We start from the raw sequence: 26820 nt of genomic DNA, 5'->3' as shown, positions 1-26820 counted from the left end.
TTAATTGTTGGCACAGTATCCCCTACCGTGGTGGGATCGGACCGAGACAAACGACCAAGCTCTTCAAGGAAGATCTACAGATTCAATTGAATGTTACTGGTTATAATGAGCCAACTTAAATGAAGGATTACAGTTTTGCAGAGTCAAAAGAGGGGTTCTTTTTTTGCAGGTAATTTTGTGTGTTATTAGTGACTTCCAGACTTAATTGAAAATGCCATCTCTGTTTTGTGTTCGTCTATTTCACAATTCTAATTTCATTGCTTTACTTTATCATTTTTTTTCATTTGTCCTATAGATATACTTATACCGGAGCAACTTTTCTCAAAAATGCTATTCCAAACAAGATCACACCTTCTTCCTTCACATCCAGAACCCCTCATTAGCTTCCACTTTTTCACATCATTCTTCTCATATTTCTAACCTTCTTTCCCTTCCTCCTCTTCTTCGTCCTTCCTTGGTTTTCGAAATTGTGGATAACTTATACTGAATACTCACAAAACACCTTACTTTATTAATTTTAGTAAAGCGATAGGTTTGCAAATAAATCTCGAAAAGACAAAGTATATGATTATATCTCGTGACCAGAATATTGTAAAGGTAAAGGCATCCCCGTAACATGCAATGAAGGCACTTGGGGGGCATGGAGGTAGAGCCCCATGCTTTCCATGACCTCGGCACTAGAACGAGGTGGTGTCCAGAATATTGTACGAAATGGAAATATAAAAATTGGAGATTTATTCTTCGAAGAGGTGGAAAAATTCAAATATCTTGGAGCAACAGTAACAAAATATAAATGACACTCGGGAGGAAATTAAATGCAGAATAAATATGGGAAATGTCTGTTATTATTCGGTTGAGAAGCGTTTGTCATCTAGTCTGCTGTCAAAAAATCTTAAAGTCAGAATTTATAAAACAGTTATATTACCGGTTGTTCTGTATGGTTGTGAAAGTTGGACTCTCACTTTGAGAGAGGAACAGAGATTAAAGGTGTTTGAGAATAAGTTTATTAGGAAAATATCTGGGACTAAGAGGGATGAAGTTACAGAAGAATGGAGAAAGTTACACAACGCAGAACTGCACGCATTGTATTCTTCACCTGACATAATTAGGAACATTAAATCCAGACGTTTGAGATGGGCAGGGCATGTAGCACGTATGGGTGAATCAAGAAATGCGTATAGAGTGTTAGTTGGGAGACCGGAGGGAAAAAGACCTTTGGGGAGGCCGAGATGTTGGCCTAGATGGGGTAATAATATTAAAATGGATTTGAAGGAGGTGGGATATGATAATAGAGACTGGATTGATCTTGCTCAGTATAGGGACCGATTGCGGGCTTACGTGAGAGCGGCAATGAACCTCCGGGTTCCTTAAAAGCCATTTGTAAGTAAGTTTAGATATACAGTATGCGCCAAAAAAAAACAGTATTGAAATTATAGCTCATCTGCTGTCCACGCTTGCCTAGTAACGAAGTGTTTGTCTATTGTACACAATAGTTTGACATTTTGTGAATTCAGTGTTGTGTTGGTTTCTGCAATTATGGTTCTCACAACAGAGGAGAAAGTGTTTATTGTCGAGCATTATTTCCGGTCATACGGAGTACTGAAATTCCAAACATGCTGTGAAAATCAAGGTAAGTCATTATAACATCCAAGGCAACATAAAACTGATCCCGTACGACGGAACTTTTCGACGACAGCTAACACTGTTGTGTTATTTGGTGCCGCATTGTTAAATCGCTCCTGGTACTGCTCTGTAACGTGGCGCAAACTCGGCCCATTCTGATGCCCCACTCAGTATGATCGGAAATAATACTAGACAATGAACACATTAAGTTGTGAACACCATTTTAGCAACTTTTAATTATATTATGTATCAACAATACGAGTTCAGATAAACTTCACAAGGATACGATACGTACATGCACAGTGTCGTTGCGATGATTTCAATAAGCATACCGTATTATGCACAAACTCTAGTGCACAACTCTAGCTAAAAATCGGCAACCAAGAAAGTCACATTTGTAATACAGTAATCATCTGGAAGATAAATTGAAAACTTAGATATATGTGACACAGGTCAGTCGAGTCAAAGTGCAGATGTTAATGCTTCCCTCTGAACTGCCATGTGTTCTCAAAGGACCCGCAAATTGACGGAAGATTAATGAACACGTGCGACCCTCTTTAACCACTCTTTATCGGCTTGTGTTTCGGATTAACAATGGTGTTTCGAGAATTTCAAAGAATTTCATTATCTTATCTGAAAAGTAGATTAATTTCTTTTAATTAATGTTTCCATGAAATACACATCCCTGGCAGGACATATTAATGGGCGTCGAAATAAAGCTGCATGGGTTGTTATGCAAGAATTTGAATTATCTACACGTTAAATGCAGCATTTGGTCTAGCAACATGTGTAGGTTGCCTTAACACAAAATGAAGTACCCCTCACTATAGTCCCGTCGCTCTTATTTCCGGGAGCCAATCGCGTTGCAGGTGGGCTACGTTTAAACGTAAGCGTCTTGTGATTCGCTGCTGATGACGTTATGCATTTCCTAAGGCTCGATAAATACTTAATATAATCGCCCGCCATTTTAGTTATTTCGTTGGCGTTCGCAGAAAGCACACGAGGACGTTATTTGCCGCTCAATTATTTGCTGAGATACAGTGTGTTTGATTTATTATCATAGGAGCTCGAACATGATAATGTTTAACCGTGCGGCAACTAGATTCCTCGTCTGGTAGCTCGACAACGGAAGAACAAAATTGGCGAACGCTACTACCTACCTAGACTTTATAGAGCCTTTACTTCCTAAGGCGTAAGCAAAGAGGAGGAGTCACGCCGGAAATAACAGCGACGCGACTATAGTTGCAACAGTATTGCGCAGCTCTTTGCAACAAAGGACGATGCTGCGCTGAAGGATGTCTCGCAACAAATATCCTTGAGACATTTCAAACTGCGCTTGCGCGAGGATAGAAAAGACATTGCCATCTGTTCTCTACAGTGTCCGCGGTCGTCATAAACCAGTGTTCTGATAGCCTATAATATGAGCTAGCACGCGGCTGAATTTTTTTGATTTGAATATAGTATTAGCACAGTCTACTATATACAGTCACGAAGCTTGAGTTTTGAGGGTGCTAGAAACAATAGACTGTGACGGTACTATTTTGCATTGCCTGTAATGAGGCGATATTAGCGATCCTAGTGGTGAGCAACTATCTAATGTTTGCATATTTACTACGTATTGAGCTTCGCGAATGTATATACTAGACTGTGGTATTTGTAATACATCAGGCTTGCGAGAAATGAAACAAAACTAAGAGGTCTAGTGCTGCTGCTGATTTATTATTATTATTATTATTATTATTATTATTATTATTATTATTATTATTATTGTTGTTATTATTAAAGACTTGATTTTATGCAGTAAAATTAATATTCCAGTTAGCTATAGGCCTATATTATGTAGTTGAAAACAGCAATCAATATCCGCTTGTCTGGTATTAGACTCTAATATTGCCGCTGGATTTGGAAGTAGTACCCAATTGTAATAAATGGCGCTAACTTCGTGTTAACGATATTCACTGTAGGGTAAAGGTTGGTAATATTGTGATATGAGTAATAATGTGATAGTTCTTTTTGAGAATTTATTACAATTTTACTGAGCGAGAGGAAGATCGGTTTTTTGCGTCAACGTATTAAGGGAATGTCCGTGGACAAGTTCCTGCACAAAACCGGTCCTTCCCTCGCTCAGTAAAATTGTAATAAATTCTCAAAGAGTACTACCACAATATTACTCGTATCACAATATTACCAACCTTTGCCCTATTTTGTAATTGACTACAGCTTCCTCTGACGTAAACTAATGTGGGTAGTTTTAGTGGGTGATGCTCGCTTTTCAAACGCAAGTTCAAGTGAGCGGTTTCAAAAAATTACAAATTAGTAAGTGCGCTTCATCAGATTCATTCTCCAGTTTTTGTGGCCCATTTCTCCTGTTGATTTTAGATTGTTTTGAAGAAGGCCCCAGAACAGATCTAGCCTACAACACAACCACTCAGGCACAGCCAACTCTGTAACATTTAAACTTTCAGCATATAAAAATCCGATCTTGATGATGATGATGATGATGATGATGATGATGATGATGATCGAATGATATTAATGATAGTACTATTGGTGGTGATGGTGGTGATTTTTTACTTGGTTGTTTAACGAATCTGTATCAACTATTAGGTTATTTAGCGTTGTTGGAATTGATGTTAGAGAGATGTATTTGGCGAGATGAAGCCGAGGATTCGCCATAGATTACCTGACTTTCGCCTTACGGTTGGAGAAAATCTCGGAGAAAACCCAACCACTTGATCATCCCTATCGAACTCGGATCGGCAGGCAAGCACCTCAGCCGACTGAGCTACGCCGGTGAATGTGGTGATGATGACAATAATAATAATAATAATAATAATAATAATAATAATAGTAAACAACAGCAATAATATGAAGATGTTGGTGTACAATATTCCAAGCACTTCTGTATTCTACTCGTACAAATTTAATAAAATATTCGATTTTCCAATTTCACCACAATGGTCTATGCACGCACGTACCGGTAACGTTAAAAGTAGTCACTCACAAGAAAACGTATTGTAGATTTCAATTAAAGGCTGGTTAACAAACCGGGAACGAGAACTAGAACGAGAATTGGAAACTGAAGACGTGAAAGTGAAAATTTTTTATTCACAATAAACGGAGAACGGAAACGGCTATGCATATCGATATGTATGACAATAACGATATGTAAAGTCGATATTACGCAGTATGATGTTATGTGTGTATAACTGACCAATGACGTTCTCTCACGAGAACAAACCAGCCAACATAAACACAGGTTAACCAACTTCAGAATTTATGACACAGAATATTTAAGAATTCAATTCACGTGCTAATTTGGTCACATATATATACGTATTGAAAATGATTCTACTGTATTTCCGAGTTAGTTAGGAACGAGGCACGAAGAAGAAATTATGTCATGGCCTCCTTGCTACAAAATATACGACGATCAAATAGCTTTATCATGGCAACAGAATGAATCTAGTTGGCTGTGATCAGAAACGAGAACGGCAAAGTTGAAACTTGGGAAACCTCACGTCCCCGTTCACGGGCTCCGGCAAGCTTCTCGTTAATTGTGAATGCTTACATTTAAATATATACATTTTAACAATTTTTCCGTTCTCGTTCTCGTTTCCTGTTTATTGTGAACCAGCCTGAAGTCTGATTTCAACGCAAGAAAACCGTTTCCCGACTCCTATCATTTTCAACATAAGACGCCTTAGCTCTGAGCGTTCTCTTCTTATCGATCTGATATATCGATAGCATCTCGACCCGGACAGTTAGAACGTACACAGCGTAAAGAGATTGGAAAACATTTGAGGAGATACAAATCTTGTTGGGTGAGACAGAGAGTAGATTGTTCTGTCGGACTTCATATTCACATGTTCTTTTCGCGAAATATAGAGGTCAGATTGACTCTAGGCCTAGCCTTAATTTCTTCGTAACTCAACCATTAAAGAAATGTTTCAAAATTAATTACTTGTATCGAACTCAAGATTGTTTTATACGTCAGATGTCGGTGTTGTATCATATTGTCATACGGGGCTTTCAAAACTGTCCAGTCTAAATAATTATTTATTTCAATTAAATTTAATGTAAACAACAAAACATCAATTCAGATATGCCGGCCCGGATGGCTCAAGCGGTAGGGGCACGGCATGTCGCTATCGCTTGGTCCGAAGGGTTGTGGGTTCGAGTTCGTATACAAACTCAAATGTAACACCTGCAACAACTTCTACATAGGACAGACAGGCAGATCATTTCAAACACGTTACAAAGAACACATCACAGCCAAAACAAAATTACAAAACACCTCCACATATGCAGAACACATCACAAATACCAACCACACCTACAGAGACATCAACACAGACATGGAAATACTGCACATCCAACCAAAAAGCCAGAAACTCAACACACTAGAACAATACGAATATACAGACACACGAAAACACACCCCAACGATATTCTCAACACACAACTCAATTTCAAAACACATACACTCTTTGACTCTACATTACGAACGCACCCACACAGGAAACAAGAGGCGCCAAAACCAACAACGACCAGTTCCGAAGATGACCGAAAATAGGTCGAAACATGTTAACAAGGTACGTTAAAATTTAACACAAGAAAGTTCTTATCATACATATTCCGAAGTGATACAGTGTTAAAAGTTGTGTAATCAAGATGTATTTTTAATAATGTAATGTGAATCAATAACTATACAATTTACATTAAAAATAAGTCATATGATGGAATAATGTTCTTCTCTTTTTAATTAAATAGTGTAAGCTTTTTTAAGTGTACTTGAATTTTCACGCATAGTGGTGCAATTTAGAAGTAGGTGCTTTTTCGGAAACTTTATCTTAGACGTGAAGAAGAAAAGAAAAAGAAAATAAAGAGGGAGTGGGAAAGGAGACTACGTATGACGGAGAAGAAAAGAAGAAAAAGTTGAAGATGTCAGGAAAAAGGAGAAATATCGGATGGAGAAATAGAAGGCTTGTAAAAGGAAGAAGTTAAGTTGTGTTGCTAACGAAGGCTAAAGCTGGCGATCGTCATGTACGACTGTATTATTTCAACAAAAATGAAATTATTGTTCTTAATTAGGCCTTACACATCACAGTCAAACATTTTCTCAGAAAATAATAGATCCTCATAATCGTAACTTATGAAAATTATACCACAATAGTCGTAAGTGTAGGTGATCAGAGAAAAAGTTATAGAATTGTTAATGAAGACGCCCATAACGCTTACTGAAGCGACGCAGCCAACGTACACTAGATTTAACGATTTGAGTCGAGACTCGTAAACAGAGACTTCCGTGTTGGTTATGGGCAATAGCGACTTTCTTGTCTATACTTGTCTGAAAACGAGGAATTATGGTGGTAACGATGTTGTGCTCCAGCACAAGTTTATTATTGTACGCTCGTCAAGGATTAACCGTGGCGAAAGCACTGTCAGAATTTTTTTTATTTAACTCATGACGGTTTCGTAAAGAGCTTTACTTTTTGATTTAGTACGTTTACATCTTGTCCTACTTCACTAACATTTTTCTGAAACGTACGTAAGAAAATTATCGACAGTAATCTCACTAGAAGTTGTGATTGATCTAGAGAAAATCAAAACTCGAGTGGGATTTAATTGACTATTACACGATTAGAAGAAAGTAGCCTATATAAAGATTAGAAGTAACGAAGTACTCCAGTACAATAAAATATTAATTGACTTACGAAAATACAAAACTGTCTTCAAATTTGTACCATCTCAACATTATAAATATTACGCTAGTACATGGCAGTAGTATGTTATGATTAGCTGTTTTCTTATCAGTTGTGCCAACTATGGAATCTTCATTGAACTCTGTAGACGGTTACTAGTCAAGAAGGCTTTGTTGATTCAATTTCATTTTTATTAAAACAGTTGCATTCCACTTCAATTATCCCGATCCCAGTAATCAACGTCACTTGACAGATGATTTTCAATAAGTCTTAGTATTAAACAATCTCTGATACGTGACTATTCATAATATCATATAGCAGAAGCTGTAACATAACCTAAATACCTGTAATATAAATAAGTGTTAGAAAAGTTTTAATTAGGGATGATGAAATAAACAAAAGTTTTACTTAACGATGATGACATAAAAAATAAACATGAATAATTTTAAAAGAAACAATTATTGAAAGTACAATTTTCAAATTTGAATGTTTTAGTGGTTGGTGTTAGTGTTTTATTTTAGACGTGTGCTTAAAAGAAGTGAACTCGTTGATGTACATGGTTTATTCCTCAACTTATTCAGGATTTCCGAATGGTGCTCTTCATTTATTTGTAAATAGGATTTCAGGTAAGATGCATAGGTATGACCAGTGATCTTTATTAATTCTTGTTATTGAATGATAATACGAGTCATATTTGAAACTGCTGTGCATCGACTGGAGTGGTTTGTAATTTTCTGTTTTTTGACGTCCAGACCAGTGCAGTTTGAAATGTTGACAAACAAAGAAACAAATGCTAGGGACGCGATAAAATTAAACAAATGCTAGGGACGCGATAAAATTAAACAAATGCTAGGGACGCGATAAAATTAAACAAATGCTAGGGACGCGATAAAATTGTGCGATAAGCAGCCATGATTGGTTGAAATACGTCAAAAGTGTTATAACGTAGTAAAAGCGTAATAGTCACTATAACAAAGATACATATTGTTTTTCTTTATATAATAACTACTCTAGCACCCCCAGGAAGCGTAGGCCTATATATAGTCGTGCTGAAGGGGTATTCCACGTAATTTTGAGATATTTTATTAAATAACAGAATAAAAAAAAACAAACAAACAAAAATGCAGATATCACAATAATTGGAACTTAAATTTTCTCTCTAAACAATAATTTTTAATTGGAACATTAGGAAATTGTATGTTTGGGAATTTAGCTATTATCTCGTTACAAAGCCTTGGACCGAAGTTGATACTGTGATTATTTTACACAATTCTGGTACATTTAGGTTCTGTCACCCATATGTTGTCTGAACTTTTAGTTTTATACTTATATGAATATAAATTAAATATATACAGACCTATCATTCGAGCCGAATTAGATTTCATTGCTATTTTGTGCTTTTGAATTCAATCAAAGACTTTTTTTTATTGAGGACGGGCCCGAAGTTTATTGTGTTTACCAGTCCTATCATAGGAATGACTGGTGAATTCCAAACAAAAAAAAAAGTGCAGAATTGTTTTATTTGATGAAACAGCTAGCCTTAATAGCATAAAATAAAGCTACACGCATTAAATAGTTTGGGCATATGAGACTTTAAAACAGGGACCGAAGAACTGCCAGAAGGAGGACCTTTAGAACGGTCAAAATTATGATTCTTTAACAATTTTGAAAGTAATTTAAAATGTTTGAAAATGGAAAATTGAAGATTTATTGTTTAAATAGACAAAACTGGTGTGGAATTCTGAGGTCAGCAAGATTTTTCATAGCCTGTAATAATAATAATAATAATAATAATAATAATAATAATAATAATAGGATGATAGATGAGAAGTCGGTTCACGGTACTTAAAAGTAGTAGGCCTACTGTCCCAAAATTCGGAGGGACTTGTGGAACCAGCCAAAAACCAAGAACTTTCGAATGAAAGGTGGGATTGATAACCATTATAGGCCTACCACCCTTCTCGGTGTAGTAATAATAATAATAATAATAATAATAATAATAATAATAAATATTTATTATTATCAAATATTATTACATTATTATCAAATATTTATTATTTATTATTATCGAGAAACAAACTATAGTAATAATAATAAACATTTATTATTATTATTATTATTATTATTATTATTATTATTATTATTATTAAATATTAAACATTAAATATTAAATTCCTCACTTCAGTGAGAGATACAAAATGAATATTAATACATGGGAAGTGAAAGGATTTCTTTTTGGCGCTAGGGGAACTTCATTTAAGTTAACCAAAACCATTCTCCTTTCTCTTAAATTTTCTAATGAGGACATTAACAAAATTTGTCTAATGGTATTGAGAGATTCATTATCCATTTTACACAGTCACTTGCATAATAGCATGTAATTTTTTTTTTCACTTCATTTCATTACTCTTCAATGTATTTTCATCTCATATTTCTCCGAAATCAAATTTTACTTTATTTTTAAATTTATCATTGTTCCGTATTCTCTCCGCAATCATATTGTATTTTTAATTTAACCTCTGCTTTGTATTCTGGATCCTAGTGGTCAGCCGTAGATTTCGGCCAGATGTCCCAAATTGTGGAATTTGTTGTTGTTATTATTATTATTATTATTATTATTATTATTACTATTATTATTACTACTATTATTATTATTACTATTATTATTATTATTATTATTATTATTATTATTATTACTATTATTATTACTATTATTATTATTATTACTATTATTACTATTTATTATTACTATTATTATTATTACTATTATTATTACTATTATTATTATTACTATTATTATTATTATTACTATTATTATTATTACCAGGGAAAGGATTTATATGTAAATGCATATTTACTTATAAAGCTAATATAATTTATATTTTGCATTATCTTTACGTTTCACAATGTGTAGGGTTGAAAAATCCTACTTTTATTTTCCATATTTTTCCATATTTTAGAGTTTAGTACATATTTTCGTTAATTTCCATATATTTTCCATATTTCATATAAAACAGTCCATATTATATTAGGTTTAACAATAAAACAAAACAAAATTCCATTAACTTTTAAAAATACATTTCAACAATAGAGATTTAAACACATGTTCAGTAATCCCTTTAACATCAGAGTTATTTGAAAATTAGCAGTCCTATCAACAATGGGAAAGTAAGTTACAAAACTGTATTAATTTAATTTAAAATTTTTAACAGACTTCAGTTGTGCAGCTCAACAGTTAAATGCCAGTCAGAGTACACATAGGTTCAGTTCTGTAAATCATACTATAAAGACGGTAAATATGCCAAAAGTACGTCATTCAGTCAATTTAAAATCAAAACTAACAAGTTACATTTCAGAATTTAAAGAAGATGGTTTATCAACTGACAATAAAATATTATTTTGTAATTTGTGTCAGTGTGCAGTATCATCTATACAAAAGTTCCTGGTGCAACAACACATTACAACTAGTAAACATCAGGCCAACAAACAACTAAATTCCAAGCAGAGACAATTGTTTTTAACACAACCAACAACATCGAATGTAAGATCTGAGTTTAACATCGACCTGTGCCGTTCTCTCATCTCTGCTGATATTCCTCTCTACAAACTAAAGAATAAGGTCTTCAGGGAATTCCTTGAAAAATATACTCAACATACAATCCCGGATGAGTCAACACTTAGGAAGACGTATGCTCCATCCATCTACGATGAGACAATACAGAAGATAAGAGATGAAATTAAAGATAGTTCAATTTGGGTTTCCATTGATGAGACTCCCGACAAAGAAGGTAGACTTGTTGGTAATGTAGTTATCGGTTTGTTAAGTGAACAATATTCTGAACGAATTCTTTTACATTGTGATGTTCTAGAAAAGTGCAATAACAAAACTATAGTTAAACTGTTCAACGAAGCTATGGGTATCCTGTGGCCAAAGGGTATTATGTACGATAATGTGTTATTCTTTATTAGCGATGCTGCCCCTTATATGGTCAAAGCTGGACAAGCATTATCTGTTGTATATCCTAAATTGACTCATTTTACTTGTGTGGCGCATGCATTTCATCGTGTGGCAGAAGTGGTCAGAGACAATTTCCCTAAAGTAGATTTGTTGATTTCATCAGTGAAAAAAGTATTTCTCAAAGCTCCCAGTAGAGTTAACGTGTTGAAAGAAATGTACCCTGAAATTCCATTGCCACCAAAGCCAATTTTAACTAGATGGGGTACATGGCTAGAAGCAGTTGAATATTATGCTGAACATATAGACTCTATTAACAATGTTCTCCTTGCATTGGACTCTGAAGATGCAGTCTCAATTGATACTGCGAAAACAGTTACCTGTGACACATTCAGCATACATTTTCATGCATCATAAAAACGCTCAAAAGTCTCCAAAATAGGCACCTTTCACTATCTGAAAGTTTTGAAATTATAAATAGTACTGTGGAACAACTGAATCGTGGTAGAGGTAAAGTTGCAGATGCAGTAAGAGCTAAGGTGGACACTGTACTTTCAAAAAACCCTGGATATGAAGAACTACAAAAGGTTGTTGCTGTGATGAGTGGTGAATCAACAGTGAAGATTAACTTGGACTTATCCCCAGCAGACATTGTGAAATTGAATTATGTACCAGTTACTTCTTGTGACGTCGAACGCTCTTTTAGTCAGTATAAATCTATCCTCAGAGACAATAGAAGAAGATTCACTTTTCAGCACTTGAAAGAAATGTTTGTAACCTATTGTTATGGTAACAGACAATAAAAATTGTGTTTTGTTGAAACTACATTGGAAGATAAGGTACGTCCATTATATTTTTTGTTTAGTTTGATTAAAATGTACCAATATTTAACGTACATAGTCATTTTTTTATAATTTTAAGTCCATATTTAATTCCATATTTTGGTAAAAATCCATATTTAATTCCATATTTTGGTAAAAATAACTACATATATATTTACATATTTCATATATTTTTAGTCCATATAAATCCGTTCCCTGATTATTACTATTATTATTATTACTATTATTATTACTATTATTATTATTACTATTATTATTACTATTATTATTATTACTATTATTATTATTATTACTATTATTATTATTACTATTATTGTTACTATTATTATTATTACTATTATTATTATTATTATTACTATTATTATTACTATTATTATTATTATTATTATTATTATTATTATTATTATTATTATTATTATTATTATTATTATAGTTTCTTTCTTGATATTTATATTTACTGTAATAGCCAGATTATATTAACCACATCTGACAATTTCAGCTTTTGAACTGACGTTTTCATAACAAAACCTATATAATAGGCCTACAGCCTACAGCTTCTGTGATTATAATACCAATACGCTAACCTTGAAACCACCACAATCATATAAATGACCTCAAAATCTCGTAAAACTTTGTTTTAAACCCTTAGGTACTTTATGGTTAGCAAATATGGCCACGTTAAAAATGCTCTCCTTATTGTACAACTTCATCAAAGAGTACAATGTTACATAGATCACTGTTGCAGAAAGGCAGCCTGTGCCCGCACTGTGGTTGTGTTTTGTTCGCTGCTTGTCATGGCGGCTTGTTTTTTACTTATTTTTATTTATACGTATTTTTTAACATTTCATTCTCTTTCTTTTTTTTCTGTGGTCTTTTGCTCTGTTTTTTTTTCTTGTTTCTTTCCTTTAGTACTCTGCTACGTCGGGAGCCGGGTCCAGCGAGTTTCAACAATTACCCAGTGTAATAAAACAAGAGAGGGTAGCCTACTAGGTTAGCGGGTGGGCTGGGCCATAGGACCCATAAGGCAGATATTGAGTATTTTATTTTGGTAGGCCTACTAATCAGGAAGAAGCGGCAGATTTCTGCATAAATTCGTGCTATGTTGTCAGTATTTTGTTCTCCAATGAGAAAGCTGCTCATCCTTAGAGATGAGACTATTTAGAAGTCAATATTGTTGTTTATTTTTATTGTTGTTTATTGTCAGTAAAATAACATGTACGAAAATACAGGGACATCACTTTATTCTTACCAACATTTTTAACATTAACCTGGCTATACTCGGAAACACTGTTGCCCCCTTCCATTACAGGAGTTTGATGTTACTAGTGCAATATGTAAACAAATCATTCTACTACGTATAGGAGGAGAGAAAAGTAGTGTATCCATTTATGTTGTAGGGAAATACGATATTACGATTTTCAGTTTGATCATCACTTTTACGGAATTTATCAAAATACAGTAGAGTAGTAACATTTTTTTTCAAAAACTCAACTTTTCAGGCGGCTATGTTCGTTATGTAATGTCTACTTTATTTAGCATATTAATTATTGATGTTATCATACAATATAGAGAGTGCATTTAAATTGAGGGGGTCATAAGTAAAGGGCTGTAAGTGCACTTAAGTTACTTTTGAGAAAATGGGGTTTAAATATTTAAGCTTTCGTAAAATCGGTGAAATTTTTTATTTAAATTTTAATGTGTGATGCGATTAAAATATCTCTTTGCCACTAAAATTTTAGATACTTTTGCTTACACTGGATGCACTTAACTCATGTTATTACAAATGTCACTAGCATTCCTTTGCTTCTAGCCACCTCAATTCAAAATAAGCTAATCTGAATTTTTAAACGAGTTGCTGAAAATGGTTGCCGTTCATTACAATGCAGGCTTCAATTTAGTACGCATATTATTAAAAACATTTTGAAGCATATTCTCTGAAATTGAATTTATCGTTTCTTGAATATAATTTTTAGTACGATATTATTAATATAGGTTCTTTCTTCTATAGAAAACGCAACCATATTTATGAAACACACTATACACTGCAGTGTTTACTTCACTACTTGAAGACTTCGAATGCAACAGCGGCCGTAAGTTTGTGTGTCTGACGGGAGCAAGGACATTAGTGAAGGGGTGAGAGTGAAGTACATTCAGAAATGCAGGTACAATAAAAATGCGAGTAAAAATAAAATGATGCCCCTGTACAATAAAGGAGTAAAAACCAGTGCTCAGGGAGATATCTAAATACAAAGATAAACACAAACAAAGAAACTGGGTCAAGTAAAAAAAATTACAGGAATAAATTAACTTTTTTTTCTGCTCCCATCAGAATGTTTGCTTGTGAGTTGTGGTCCGTTGGTGTTGACAGTGCACAAGCGTGTATTGACGCTGTTGGCAGACACTTTGAACACTTTCTGTGAAGTTGTCAATTGTTTCATATTTTATCCTCTACTCTTTACAACTTGATGACATAAACTGTGCTGCTTGTCAATTCTTTTGTGCGAGATCGTGCGTATTTGCTTGCTTTCCGCACAAAACCAATACGCGGAAAGTGTGAAATACCACATTCAATATTCCCAACGTAACACACATAACAATTTCCCTCTTCTTACCGCTTAAGCGCGACATTTATTTTACTGCTTTAGGCTTTTAATATATTATTTTTAGAGACGTTTAACATAGTGATAATTATAAATTGGAAACTTACCACTGCAATTTCACCTAAATTGCAATGTTAATTATTGTTTTTTAAATATTTGCAAAAATTAAGTAAACTCTACAACACCACAAAAGTTACTGCATTTTTAATGCAAGTAACATTAAGGAAACCGTGAAAAAATCAACAAGATTCCAGATGCCGATGTTATTATTGCAATATGTTATATAAATAATATTGATAAAATATTAAAATGAAAAATAAATCATTACATAACTTTACCGTTTGTTTTAAGTTAGCATTTATAGACTGGGGGAAGAAAAAGACAGACGTATATCACGGCCTGCTGGAATATAGTAAACACAAAAAAACATTTTATAGCAACAATGTTGAAGATAGATATATTTGTTTTCCAAAGTTGCCGTCATTAAACAGAAACCAAGATGGAGATTTCATTGCAACTAATTAGAAATTCCTCTTTCAGGTATGTAATAAACGATCTTCGCACAAAATAATGTACGATACACCAGCGGTATGTTTGTTTTCATGTTCTCGGAAATCAGTCTTTTCCTCGAACATGAAAACATCAACATACCGCTCTTGTAACGCATATTATTATTGTTTAATGCCTGTTTGGCACATCCTAATATAATTTAATTTATGATTCTGTATTGCATTTTGACGTTAATTATTTAATTTTATACTTCACACTGATTGAGCAGTTTATTACAGCTTCTTCTAAGTGCTCTACAGTTACCTGTCCTCAGATAACATTCAGAAGTAACTAAGTTTACAATGGTATAGCGTCAAAAAGAAATAACGGGGTAGGATGGCCAATTCCTTTTCCCCTCCTTTCCATACATCGCCGACTAGCTACATATTACACTAATCAGACTTCAGATGCATACAAACAATAGTGTTCTTCCTCTGACACTTATCGTCATAATAGATGTACATATCAGCCAGAACCTCAATCGGAGGTTTTTGATTGTATTATGTAATTTATATGCTTTCAAAAATTATGTTCCGTTGCCGCTAATAGAATATCTGTTTCTAAACGCCCTCACACCCGCGATTGCATGAAAGAAATTACTGTTGTCACATTAAATCAACCGTTACCAATCTTCCGTGTCAACAGTTCCATTAACAATATAATATGTTGTTTGTATATTTCGAATGTAAATCCTTATTGACGTTCTCAAGTTAGTAGAAAATGGAAACAAATTGTCTCTTTTATGTTAATCCAAGTCCTCTGAAATTGCTTGCTTTGTTCTGCGTTGTCGGTGCATTTGTATTGATTTTACATTTGCAATCAATCGGTAAATCCGGAGGTGGAAGTCGCGCGTGTTGTTTTAATTCTTTCAAAGGACCTTGATACAGTCTTTTGTCTCTGTGTTTGTTCGTAAATGTTTGGATTAACTTCGCTTTTCTTTGATGCGATTACACTGTTGTAGACCTTCAAAACTCCAAACAGCAATGCTTTTGAATATACAACACGCGTTCTCTGAAAAGTTTCCCGATTATTCTATGCTAGAAATCAAGTTACGGATTTCCACTTTCCGATTTCTGAATTAAGATTCATTTATATAAATTTAGTGTAATATTAAATCCACTAGAAACAGATGTTTTCATGACGATGGAACTCAACAAACGACAAGACTTAGTGTACGTAAGGAAGAAATGCAGCCAACTTACAGGTCATATTGAGTATTTAACTTGGAATACATAACGATAACGAAGAAAATAGTAAAATTTGATTGGTTTGCTTTGCCGAACATTTGACAACCAATTGTTAGATTCTTACTTATTTACAAATGGCTTTTAAGGAACCCGGAGATTCATTGCCGCCCTCACATAAGCCCGCCATCGATCCCTATCCTGAGCAAGATTAATCCATTCTCTATCATCATATCCCACCTCCCTCAAATCCATTTTAATATTCTCCTCCCATCTACGTCTCGGCCTCCCCAAAGGTCTTTTTCCTCCGGTCTCCCAACTAACACTCTATATCCATTTCTGAATTCGCCCATACGTGCTACATGCCCTGCCCATCTCCAACGTCTGGATTTAATGTTCCTAATTATGTCAGGTGAAGAATACAATGCGTGCAGTTCTGTGTTGTGTAACTTTCTCCATTCTCCTGTAATTTCATCCCTCTTAGCCCCAAATATTTTCCTAAGAACCTTATTCTCAAACACCCTTAATCTCTGTTTCTCTCTCAAAGTGAGAGTCCAAGTTTCACAACCATGCAGAGCAACCGGTAATATAATTGTTTCAGAAATTATAACTTTCAGATTTTTTGACAGCTGACTAGATGAAAAAATATTCTCAACGGAACAGGTAATAGCAGGTATTTCCCATATTTATTCTGCGTTTAATTTCCTCCCGAGTGTCATTTATATTTGTTACTGTTGCTCCAAGATATTTTAATTTTTCCACCTCTTCGAAGGATAAATCTCCAATTTTTATGTTTCCATTTCGTACAATATTCTGGTCACGAGACATAATCATATACTTCGTCTTTTCGGGATTTACTTCCAAACCTATCGCTTTACTTGCTTGAAGTAAAATTTCCGTGTTTTCCCTAATCGTTTGTGGATTTTCTTCTAACATAGTCACATCATCCGCATAGACAAGAAGCTGATGTAACCCGTTCTTTTCCAAACACTGCCTGTTATCCTGAACTTTCCTAATGCCATATTCTACAGCAAAGTTTTAAAGTAAAGGTGGTAGTGCATCTCCCTGCTTTAGTCCGCAGTGAATTGGAAAAGCATCAGACAGAAACTGGCCTATACGAACTCTGCTGTATGTTTCACTGAGACACATTTTAATTAATCGAACTTGTTTCTTGGGAATACCAAATTGAATTGTAAGATTCATTTACATAAATTCAGTGTAAGGTTAAACGATAGAACTCAACAAACACACAAGATTTAGTGTACTTAACGAAGAAATGCAGCCAACTTACAGATCATACTATATTTAGTATTTATCATGGATAACAAACAATTGGTCTATAATAAAATTTGATTGCTTTTCTTTGCAGAACATTTGACACTCGTATTTGGTTCTTCGCTATTGATTTCGGGTTTTATGACAATCCTAAAGTAGTATAAACCGTACATGCATATGGCACATCGACATTTATTTAAATGTATTTAAATTTAAATATACAGAATAAAGAATATAATTACAAACAAGAGAAATAGAAATAAAATAATACAATCAATATAAAAAAGGAGATACAGTAGTATTAACAAAATTTGAGACCGAATGAGCAGCGCTCGTGTTCGGTCGCAGTTCAGATATAATATTAATATTATATAATATTAATAGGCTTATAAGAGAATGTCTTAATACTTAGAAGAAGGCTATAACTCAGTGAGGTTTTAAAGACTGTGGCGATTCAAGGCTGCTTGACGTTCGAGAGTTGATCACTCCCGAAGTCCCGATGTCTTGAAACACTCACAAGCAGTCTTTACGTCAACGACGCGACGTAGACAACATTGTCGTGCGGGTTTTCGGCTTTGCGGGCGCTGTTAGTCTTTCTTTCTCGATCGTTGTTCAACACGAATGTCTGTTGTAAAACTAAATCAGTTAAAAAATGCAAATGTTTTGTGAAAGAGGAGATTGTAAACTACAAAACAATGTGACTATGTGTACAATAGTTGCACGTGCATTAATCCATATGGCACTTAATAGAAATGAAGAACGCATGAAACACTAAAATTTCGTGGGTAAAAATATTCATTTTTTATTTTGTAAAGGTGACAACCCTATGATGATTATGGTCATATTGATGATAATGAAAACTTATGATTATTTTATTGTTGCCTAATGCTGAATTTTCAATTATTTTATTTTCTGCTCCACATTACAGATGACATAATCTCATTATAGCGTATTACGAAGTCATTTATTGTATTATTTTGTAATTGTATATGAAATTCATGTACATACCGAATGCAAATATCACGGTGTGATTACATTGTAGGCTTTATTACTGTCGACTGATACAATAGCACAGAAACTCTTGCTGAACTAGGTAATGGGAATTTTAAATAGGGTAACGCACTCTTGTTTTCATTCCATTCTATATTTAAATTATTATTTTTTTTTTTAGGTTTTATTGTTTTCTGCCGCAGGGCAATTGATTTCATTGAACGACGATATACCACAGTAAGTAATGTTTTATTATAAATTTCATTTCATTTTACGACAGTTAGGTTATATTTGAACGAGGTTTTCGAGCACAATTTATAAAATGAGATTCCTCAGATGAAATGTTAATTGGAGAAAGTTGATTGTATTACAGTGCTGCTATAGTCAGCGCATTTCGAAATGGCGGATCAAGGTCAAGCATTACGTGTACTTACCCCAAATCCTGGACCATTCTCAGGGTGTTATTCCTTGAGATATTTGAAACAAAGCGTTTATTGCAATTTTTCTCGTTTTTCTTTCCTTTCCGAGATACTTTGTTTTTTATATGAAACATTTCATAGTGTATCAAATATGAATGAGGTCTCGCCCACCTCATTATATTTTGCTCGACTAGTATGACTAGTCAGTTTGTTTTTATACCATTAAGTACGAGAAAAATCCGTACCGGCACCGGGAATCGAACCCAGGACCTCTCGGCTCAGTTGGTTAGAGAGCACTCGGCGCGCACAGCCGAGAGGTCCTGGGTTCGATTCCCGGTGCCGGTACGGATTTTTCTCGTACTTAATGGTATAAAAACAAACTGACTAGTCATACTAGTCGAGCAAAATATAATGAGGTGGGCGAGACCTCATTCATATTTGATACATATATGATGTTAACAGTTTAAAGAAACTGTAGTTGAATATGGCCATAAAGTCATGTAATATGCGCTCCTGTACATATATGACGTGTATCGTCTCAAGTGCAGGCAGTAAGGCCGTAACACGATACTACGAGAGGAGTTCGGCCGGCGTCGTGAATCGGGTCCCGGCATAGCTCAGTTGGTTAGAGAGCACTCGGCGCGCACAGCCGAGAGGTCCTGGGTTCGATTCCCGGTGCCGGTACGGATTTTTCTCGTACTTAATGGTATTTCATAGTGTGTTTTGGGAAAGCTATTGATTTCATTCCCAATATGCTCAGTCAATTTAAGAGAGCAGTGTATTATGAAAATAAATGTTTTGAAGAATTTTAGTTTTGAATTTTAGATGTGCAGAAATTTGACTCGTAAAAATGTAACTTTTCGTTCTGAATAGGAATTAAAAAAAAATATTACATTTATTTGGATCAAATTTCTGCATATTTTAAGGACAGAACTAAACTTCCATCAATAATTTATTATCATAAGTGCTTTGTGTGGAATGTAGCATTGTATGGGGACAGAAACTTGGACATTACGACGAAGTGAAGAGAAACGACTAGAAGCATTTGAAATGTGCATATGGAAAAGGATGGAGCTTGTGAAATAGACAGACAGAATATGAAACGAAGCTGTGTTGGAAAGAGTGGGTGAAGAAAGAATGATGCTGGAACTGACCATAAATAAGAAAAGGAATTGGCTGGGTCACTGGCTGAGAAGAAACTGCCTACTGAAGGATCTACAGGAAGGAATGGTGAACGGGAGAAGAGTTCGGGGCAGAAGAAGATATCAGATGATAGACAACATTAAGGTATATAGATCATATGCGGAGACAAAGAAGCAGGCATAAAATAGGAAAGACTGGAGAATGCTGGGTTTGCAGTGAAAGACCTGCCCTTGGGCAGAACACTGCGAATGAATGAATACACTGTTCTCTTAAATTTATTGAGCATATTGGGAATCAAATCAATGGCTTTTTAAAAACACGCTATGAAATGTTTCATATAAAATAATTTTTATCTTGGAAAGGAAGAGATAAAGAGCATAATTGTATTAAACATTTTTGTTTGAAATATTTCAAGGAATAACACCCTTAGATTAATGAAACTACTTAGGTTCACTGTTTATATTGAAATACATAGTTTGCAACCAAAATAGTAAATGTTCGTGTTTGGGGCAGTTCCAGGTAGGCCTACATAATATAATAGTACGGAAATTATATAATTACAATTTTAAGTAGAAACTGAGAAAAAAACTAGTTAAAAACACACAGTAGAAACAGGAACTCAACAATAAACGGCGTACTGGTATACCGACAGATTCTAACACTCGACATGACCACAGATGTTAAAGTGTGATTAATAGGGAACGGAATTTGGAGCAGTAAAAGCTAGTATTGGCATCTACACAGCCATTTGTTTACAACCCTTTATACCAAGTCCTCCCCTCCATGACATACTCGCAGATCTCTGCACGTCAACAACAGGTGAACGGGCCAGTTGTCGCATAAGAACCTCAACATGCAGGTTTGCAGTTCAGCGTAGTGAAGTGCAGGTACAATGCCGAAAGTGAAAGCAACTAACAATACAAAATTGAAAGACTATCCTATATTTGTAAAAGCTTCAGATCGAGTATCAAAATTCAGGAAAAAATTCCCTAAATTGTCGCTTCCCCCATGTCCAGTTCTTAAGAAATGGCGGTCACGGTTAGAAGCTTGCAACTATTACGCATATCACCTCAAATCTGTGAAGAAAGTGGTCCAGTCTTCCGATCCCGATGACGCGGCTGCGGTTCAAATACGCCAGGAGCTGCTAAATTATAGAACAATCGAAAAAGAAGTCATGAATATTAAGTCAAATTTTTTGTATTTACCGGATGCCATTATTCGATCAGAAAAGTCAGGAGTAGAACTAGTTGAGCAAACAAATATCATGAGGACTATTGTAAATAAACTGAGTGCAGTCGAAGGTGAAGTAGGAAAACGTGTTGGTGAAAAATGAACCGAGTTTTGATTAAAAATGATAGGTACAGTATTCTTAGTCGGATTTCAGATGCACTAACAAAGACGTGTCCCAATGACGTCATTCAACATGTGAATTTATTGGACGTATCTTGTTTCAAGTACTCTCCAATTGTCTCTGCAGATGTTACAAAAATGTCCTTCCTTGAAACAGAGGAAAGTTGTATTTTGAAAATTTGAAAATGATATTTACAATTTATTATAACAAGGCACAGCAGGAATAATTGTTTCATCAACAAAACACAGCATTAATTGAAAATGTCATTCCGTTTGCTTCTACATTTTGTTCAACATTTAATGATACTACATTAGGCTATGTTGTAAACATTGTAGTATATTGCATATATTGTAAATACTGTAATATATGTTATATACACATGATCATATTTCATAATATTGTAAATAAAGATTTTAATTTAACGCGCTCCTGATAGAAAAACATACATATTCAGAGGCGAGTTCCATACAGAAGACGACTGTGTATCAGCCATCATTGTTTCCACTGACACGCGAGGACGCAGAGATTGACATTTAATTATGTATATTTGTAATGTAGTTCAAAATGAAATGCAGATTATGTATGTAGGCCACTATATGTCATTAAATTATTCCATTTGTTTATTCTGAAATACGTTTACAGCACGTTGCGTGTAAGTTTGTATGAAGTGGACTGTACTCGTCCATGCAGCTCGCTTGACAGTCACTGAGCTACGTATATCTATACTACGTTTCACCATTCTTTATAATACTCCAAATCCATTTCCCTAGTGATTAAATACGTGAATAAATAATCTTGACAAAAAAAAAAAAATAGTATCAGCAGGCTCTACATTCAAGGAAAATATAGGCCTACCTAAATAGGCCTATTTGTTGCCAATACCTATGAGTAGTTCATATGCAAAGTTATTTTCTGAGTTACTTGAAACATGGCATTACTAATACTTTTATTGTTTTGGAAACCGTATTGATTAACTATAAAATATTATGTTTTTGTAAATAATTAATTAATCTATGTTCAGGGTCTAAAGTATTTTTGTACAATTTCAACAAAGTCCAATATAAGAAAAATGGTTCTGTAATTATCCATATTGTTTTATCTCCATATTTATAAACTGGAATTTCTACTCTATTTCTTAAATTATTTCGGTGGATACCTTGCGATAAACATAGATTAAAAAATTAAGATTAAGACAAAATATACAAAACAAGGACATCAGACTTTTTTGTGTTAAACATTTTTGTTTGAAATATCTCAAGGAATAACCCCCTGAAATTAATGACATTACTTACAGTTCACTTTTTATACTGAAGTATATAGTTTGCAACCAAAATAGTAGGCTAAATGCTCGTGTTTGGGGCAGTTATAGGTACGCCTACATAATATTGTCACCTGAATGCAAGAACTAGGTAACTTGATTTTTTATATTTTGTGACATTGCCTATTTACTTATTGCACTAAGGAATATGTCTCGTTTTCTTTTACCTATTTGTTATATTAGAAAATAGATGTCGCTGATATCATTCGATCAGTTACCTAGTTCTTGCATTACATTTTGTGCGATTTTTGCTATGCTATAAAACGGGTAACTAAAAAACGCATATTTCGAGTTACCTAGTTCTTGCATTCACGCGATGATATAATATTACGGAAATTATATAATTACAATTTTAAGTAGAAATTGAGAAAAAAACTAGTTAAAAAACAGGAGAAAAATATCTTCACGTCGTCATCGTCAGAAACCTCGGCATTTTCTTGGACGAAAATTTAAATTGGGAATGCCAAATAAAGGAAATATCCAAGAGAATGTGCTATACCATGCATTCTCTTAACCCATTCAGAAACTTCCTCCCGCCAGAATTAAAAGAGACTTTAATGCAAACCCTCGTACTACCACTGTTTGACTATTGCGACGTAATATTTACAGACTTGACAACTGACCTTTCGAACAAGCTGCAGCGTGTGCACAATATGAGTGTCAGATTCATCAGCAATGCTCACAAATTTGACACATTACACCCTCGTTCAAATCTTTATCCTGGCTGCAACTTAGTAACCGTAGAATACTTCATTCGCTGTCTCTTCTGTTTCGAGTTCTCCACACTTCTACTCCAAATTATCTTCGTTCCCGGCTTAACTACTTATCCTCTAATCACAATCTAAACACCAGGTCACAGGACAGCCAAATCCTAGCAATTCCTGCCCATAGAACATCCCACTATTCATCCTCTTTTGCTGTCTCAGTCCCCCGTGAATGGAATTCTCTACCTCAGAAGATTAGGGGCTGGCAGACAATAACCACTTTCAAGAAAAGGCTAAACGATTTCTTACGGGCGCAGTCAAATTGAAGTGTGATCGAGTTTAATAATTTAGTTTAATTTAGGTATGACTACCATTACTAAGAAAGTTACACAACACAGAACTGCACGCATTGTATTCTTCACCTAACATAATTAGGAACTTAAAATCCAGACGTTTGAGATGGGCAGGGCATGTAGCACGTATGGGCGAATCCAGAAATGCATATAGAGTGTTAGTTGGGAGACCGGAGGGAAAAAGACCTTTAGGGAGGCCGAGACGTAGATGGGAGGATAATATTAAAATGGATTTGAGGGAGGTGGGGTGTGATGATAGAGACTGGATTAATCTTGCACAGAATAGGGACCAATGGCGGGCTTATGTGAGGGCGGCAATGAACCTTCGGGTTCCTTAAAAGCCATTTGTAAGTAAGTATGACTACCATTACTATTATTATTATTATTATTATTATTATTATTATTATTATTATTATTATTATTATTATTATTACATAATTATTTTATTGGTGTTGTGAAGATGAAAAGAATTGTCATTGTATTATATTAATTATGTATTATATTGTCTTGTATTGTAGTATTGTATTGCTTTGAATTGTATTGTATTAATTATGTTATATTCACAGCATTGTAGTAATTTTCTATCATACTGGTTGAGTGGAAGAGAAGGCCGAATGGCCTTAACTCTGCCAGTTAAAATAAACCATTATTATTATTATTATTATTATTATTATTATTAGCCTAATACTATTATTATTATTATTATTATTATTATTATTATTAAGAAAGTTAAATAGTGGAAGTTTCAATTTAAAAAATATATATTTTATATTGGAAAAAGTATATATATATATATATATATATATATAATAAAATGTTAAAAAAACTATTCTAAAACATAATTCGTAATTAAAACCATTTAAATCAATATATAATATTAAAAATAAAACCAAAACAATAAATTCTAGCCTTAATAACGTAACAAGAAGACGTTTATTTAATTATATCCCTTAAACTGTTATGAGTAAGGTTACTTAATTCTGGACTTATTTTAATAAACTGACTGTATAATCTCGGTCCAGAGTATGAAGAATGATTTTGCCCAGATTTCATATTGGAAAAAAGAAGCATGGAATGGCAGAAGGAAAAAGATGTAGGGGAGAAAAGAGGAAGAAAAAGAGGGGAACAGAACATAAATAATACTATTTTTAACAGAACAGCTCTGTTTTAGTCTTACTTTAAAAATCCTCTAAAATGTTAGACCCCTCAATAAGTAGCAAAGAAGATCTCTGCGATACCGATTCTCGTTATATGGGTAGCATGTCAGAATAATGAGAAATTCCGTAGAGCCGCTTCGCCTGGAAGACATGCAACACGCAATGGCTCGCGTGCTCAACTTGGCTGTGATGAGATTTCTTGTTCCTCAAATGAGGGAGTGATTTATTATTGACAGGCAGCTCACTGTCAGCACCCGATCGACAGTGCCATGTACATTCCCCGGTAATGTATGCAACAACACAGCCTCGCCAGCTTTGAGGGGCGCATTAAGCAAAAGTCCTTGAATCCCATTTCGCCTTTATGAAAGTATTTATCCTTTTTTGAGTATTAGACCTACTCTATATCGACTGATACATTACGCACAATAAAAACAACATTTTAAAAACTTAGCGCCAAGAAAATATCACATAATTTCCTATTAGGGTATACGTTTACGCGTTGCGTGACAATTCAGTTGCTTTGTTATGTTGCCAATGATATTATACTGTAGTTTATGCAGGTGTGGACTCTATGGTCCGTCCCAGTAATCTGTAGAGTATAAATACGAAATAAGACCTCTGCGCAAGTGGCAGGACCAATGACCGCTCTGGGCGGAGGCATTGGTTGAACGAAGCTACCAATTACTCGCAGGAAGGGGATCGTTTCTATCTGAACATTCTACCACGAGCATCTTACCCCTTAGCGGCCTAGAGCTGATGCTGCCCGCAATACACTTCGGCACAGATAGACTCCGCCTCCATATGCGCCAAGTGTCTCTACAGATACCTGGGACGGACCATAAGAGTCATTATAACAAAAGACGCCTCTCGAAAGGAACATTTTCTTAAATTAATCAATAACTTTCTCTGCACTGATGGATGTATGTAAAACATTCTGCTTGGATAAGGGGGGAAAAGCTGAGTTGTCCGAAAACACACAAAATATACTGATACGAATAACCAAATGTTGATTAAGAAGAGAAAACGTTATTACCGGAATATTGTTGTTTGAGTTTCGTAAATCTTCTGTATGATTGTGAAATTTGGACTCTCACTTTGAGAGAGGAACAGGGAAGATTAAGGGTGTTTGAGAATAAGGTGCTTAGGAAAATATTTGTGGCTAAGCGGGATGAAGTTGCAGGAGAATGGAGAAAGTTACACAACACAGAACTGCACGCATTGTATTCTTCACCTGACATAATTAGGAACATTAACTCCAAACGTTTGAGATAGGCAGGGCATGTAGCACGTATGGGCGAATCCAGAAATGCATATAGAGTGTTAGTTGAGAGGCCAGAGGGAAAAAGACCTTTAGGGAGGCCGAGACGTAGATGGGAAGATAATATTAAAATGTATTTGAGGGAGGTGGGATATGATGGTATGGACTGGATTAATCTTGCTCAGGATAGGGACCAATGGCGGGCTTATGTGAGGGCGGCAATGAACCTCCGGGTTCCTTAAAAGCCAGTAAGTAAGTAAGTAAATCTTTGAAGTTTTTCTTACAATCTAAGTATTTGAAAAGGTCCACAGGTTCTTTAGGGAGTGCCCATGCACCCCTGCACCCGCCTTAAATAGTGAAACTACAGCGCGGGACCAAATACTGTATGTTACTG

At 34.7% G+C, this 26820-nt stretch overlaps 1 protein-coding gene and 1 non-coding gene across 3 annotated transcripts in view; both read left to right on the top strand.

Annotated features, from left to right (window-relative positions):
- Lim1 (LIM homeobox 1) overlaps window positions 1–26820 on the top strand; it is a 539144-nt gene that overhangs the window by 239054 nt on the left and 273270 nt on the right. The gene's annotated exons all lie outside the window — the stretch shown is intronic.
- TRNAA-CGC (transfer RNA alanine (anticodon CGC)) lies at window positions 19749–19826 on the top strand. The gene has a single exon. It is a non-coding gene; the product is annotated as a tRNA-Ala (tRNA).

Source organism: Periplaneta americana, chromosome 6, assembly GCF_040183065.1.
Source record: "Periplaneta americana isolate PAMFEO1 chromosome 6, P.americana_PAMFEO1_priV1, whole genome shotgun sequence".
Lineage (NCBI taxonomy): Eukaryota > Metazoa > Arthropoda > Insecta > Blattodea > Blattidae > Periplaneta > Periplaneta americana.
The sequence above is the reverse complement of the archived record's forward strand: the minus strand, read 5'-3'. Positions and strand labels throughout refer to the sequence as shown.